The 3833-nt window shown below is 42.2% G+C and overlaps 1 non-coding gene across 1 annotated transcript; it reads right to left on the reverse strand.

Moving 5' to 3' along the window:
• Positions 1–2625: 2625 nt before the first annotated feature.
• Positions 2626–2698, reverse strand: TRNAG-CCC (transfer RNA glycine (anticodon CCC)). The gene has a single exon. It is a non-coding gene; the product is annotated as a tRNA-Gly (tRNA).
• Between the last annotated feature and the right edge of the window lie 1135 nt (positions 2699–3833).

A 3833-nucleotide genomic window follows, 5' to 3' on the forward strand; every position in this document is an offset into this window, starting at 1 on the left:
ACCTTTTAAGGAAATATTAGAGTGATACAGTTAAAAGCATGTACCTATGCTTACTTAACATCTCTAAGCCTCCATTTCTTTGTAAAACGGGCATCATCATAGTGATTCTAACTGGGGCTAACATTTGAGCACTTATTATGTGTCAGGCACTGTTCCAAGTATTTTACATGAATTATCTCTTGTGAGCCTCAGGAACTCTGTGAGATAGCATGATTAGGTAATATAACTAGATGCCTGTGATGATCCTCAGGCTTCCCAGGTGGTGCTAGTCATAAAGAACCTGCCTTCCAATGCAGGAGACTTAAGAGACATGGGTTCCATCCCTGGGTTGGGAAGATTCCCTGAAGGAGGGCTTGGCAACCCACTCCCATATTCTTGCTTGGAGAATCCCATGGACAGAGGAGCCTGGGAGGTTACAGCCCATAGTATTGCAAAGAGTCGGCTATGACTGAAGTGACTTAGCACAATCCAATGACCCTCACTCTTTGTGTCAAGAAACTGAGTCATGGAGTAATGGAGAGGGCCAGTAACTTCTCCAAGATCACTCCCCTGCACGTAATGGAGCCCAGATCCAAATTTAGGAGACTGATTCTATGCCAAAACTACTCCCAGTTCAGTTCAGTGGCTCAGTTGTGTCCGACTCTTTGCGACCCCATGGACCGCAGCACACCAGGACTCCCTGTCCATCACCAACTCCTGGAGCTTGCTCAAACTCATGTCCTTTGAGTCACCCAGGCCATCCAACCATCTCATCCCCTGTCATCCCCTTCTCCTCCTGCCTTCAATCTTTCCCGGCATCAGGGTCTTCTTCAGTGAGTCAATTCTTCACATCAGGTGGCCGAAGTATTGGAGTTTCAGCTTCAGTATCAGTCCTTCCAAGGAATATTCAGGACTGATTTCCTTTAGGATTGACTGGTTGGATCTCCTTGCAGTCCAAGGGACTCTCAAAAATCTTTGACAGCGCAGTTCAACAGCATCAGTTCTTTAGCACTCAGTTTTCTTTATGGTCCAACTTTCACCTCCATTCTTGACTACTGGAAAAACCATAGCTTTGACTAGATGGACATTTGTTGGTGAAGTAATATCTCTACTTTTTAATATGCTGTCTAGGTTGGTCATAACCTTTCTTCCAAGGAGCAAGTGTCTTTTAATTTCATCACTGTGGTCACCATCTGCAGTGATTTTGGAGCCCCCCAAAATAAAGTCTGTCACTGTTTCCATTGTTTCCCCATCTATTTGCCATGAAGTGATGGGACCAGATGCCATGATTTTAGTTTTCTGAATGTTGAGTTTTAAGTCAGCTTTTTCACTCTTCTCTTTCACTTTCATCAAGAGGCTCTTTAGTTCCTCTTTGCTTTCTGGCATAAGGATGGTATCATCTGCATATCTGAGGTTATTGATATTTCTTCCAGCAAACTTGATTCCAGCTTGTGATTCATCTAACCCAGCATTTCACATGTTGTACTCTGCATATAAGTTAAATAAGCAGAGTGACAATATACAGCCTTGATATACTCTTTTTCCAATTTGGAACCAGTCTGTTGTTCCATGCCTGGTTCTGTTCCTTCTTGACCTGCATACAGATTACTCAGGAGTCAGGAAAGATGGCCTGGTATTCCCTTCTCTTCAAGAATTTTCCACAATTTGTTGTGATCCACACAGTCAAAGGCTTTGGTGTAGTCAATAAAGCAGAAGTAGATTTTTTCTGAAACTCTCTTGCTTTTTTTAATGATCCAACAAATGTTGGAAAATTGATCTCTGGTTTCTCTGCCTTTTCTAAATCCAGTTTGAACATCTGGAAATTCTTGGTTCATGTGCTATTGAAGCCTCGCTTGAGAATTTTGAGCATTACTTTACTAGCGTGTGAGATGAGTGCAATTGTTTGGTAGTTTGAACATTCTGTGGCATTGCCTTTCTTTGAGATTGGAACGAAAACTGTCCTTTTCAAGTCCTGTGGCCACTGCTGCGTTTTCCAAATTTGCTGGCATATTAAGTGCAGCACTTTCACAGCATCATCTTTTAGGATTTGAAGTAGCTCAGCTGGATTTCCATCACCTCCACTAGCTTTGTTTGTAGTGATGCTTCCTAAGGCCCACTTGACTTCTCGTTCCAGGACGTCTGGCTCTACTACTCTGCTTTTTTCATATGGCTGTGAGGACTCAGTGAGATTCACTAAAGAAATATTTACTGTGTGCCAAGTACTGTCACAGGTGTTAGAGTTAAAGACAACCCCCACCCACCCTGCCTTATAGATATCACATCCAAGAAGAGAAGATTATCCACTTAAAGCTTTTATGCAACACTCAGGAGAAGGCCCAGAGAAGGCAATGGCACTCCACTCCAGTACTTTTGCCTGGAAAATCCCATGGGTGGAGGAGCCTGATAGGCTGGAGTCCATGGGGTCGCGAAGAGTCAGACATGACTGAAGTGACTTAGTAGTAGCAGGAGAAGGCCAGTGCTCATTTCCAAGTGTTAAGGTTTTAGAAGTTTCCACATGGTATTTTAGTTATTTATATACACGTTTTAAAAATTATCTATTTATTTATCTATTTGGCCAGTATGGGTTTTAGTTGTGGCATGCAGGATCTTTAGTTGCAACTCTTAGTTGCGGCATGTGGGATCTAGTTCCCTGACCAGGGATTGAACCTGGGCCCCCTGCATTGGGAGCTCAAAGTCTTAGCCACTAGACCATCAGGGAAGTCCCTATATACACGTTATAATGCTCCCACTAGATTATAAATTCCTTGATGGCAATAATAATTTCTGATTCCTTTCTCTATGTTTTCTAACTCTTAACACATAGTAGGAAGTCAATAAATATTTGTTCAGTAAACAAACCCTATTGATCCTGAATGTATGTGAAAGAATTGCAAAAAGTGCTTTATCCATGTATTAATGCAAATATTTTCAATGTAAAGTTAATTTATTGGGATTGCATGCTCAGTTGCTCAGTCATGTCCGACTCTTTGTGACATTATGGACCATAACCCACCAGGCTCCTCTGTCCATGGGATTTTACAGGCAAGAATACTGGAGTGGGTAGCCATTCCCTTCTCCAGGGGGTCGTCTCAACCCAGTGACTGAACCTGGGTCTCCGGCATTGTAGGCAGATTCTTTCTCATTGGAGCCACCAGGGAAGCCCTATGGTTTCAATGGAGCAATTGCTAATCCCTGGGCACAGGCTGTCCCTAGAATGTGGATGAGAACCTACCAACTACACAAGGTAGCAGTGAGTAAATAGTGAGTATTTACAAACAAGCCAATACAGCGAATTTTTATTGTAAAGAATTTTTTATTGTAGATCAACAAAAAGACTGTATTAGTTAGCTGTATTGCTGCATTTCAAATCCTAAAAGATGATGCTGTGAAAGTGCTGCACTCAATATGTCAGCAAATTTGGAAAACTCAGCAGTGGCCATAGGACTGGAAAAGGTCAGTTTTCATTCCAATCCCTAAGAAAGGCAATGCCAAAGAATGCTCATACTGCCGCACAATTGCACTCATCTCACACGCTAGTAAAGTAATTTTCAAAATTCTTCAAGCCAGGCTTCAGCAATATGTGAACCGTGAACTTCTAGCCAAGCTAGATTTAAAAGAGACAGAGGAACCATAGATCAAATTGCCAATATCTGCTGGATTATCGAAAAAGCAACAGTGTTCCAGAAAAATATCTATTTCTGCTTTAGTGACTATGGCAAAGCCTTTGACTCTGTGGATCACCACAAACTGTGGGAAATTCTTAAAGAGATGAGAATACCAGACCACCTGACCTGCCTCTTGAGAAATCTACATGCAGGTCAGGAAGCAACAGTTAGAACTGGACGTGGAACAAC

The sequence above is a fragment of the Ovis canadensis genome, chromosome 22, assembly GCF_042477335.2.
Source record: "Ovis canadensis isolate MfBH-ARS-UI-01 breed Bighorn chromosome 22, ARS-UI_OviCan_v2, whole genome shotgun sequence".
In the NCBI taxonomy this organism is placed as follows: Eukaryota; Metazoa; Chordata; class Mammalia; order Artiodactyla; family Bovidae; genus Ovis; species Ovis canadensis.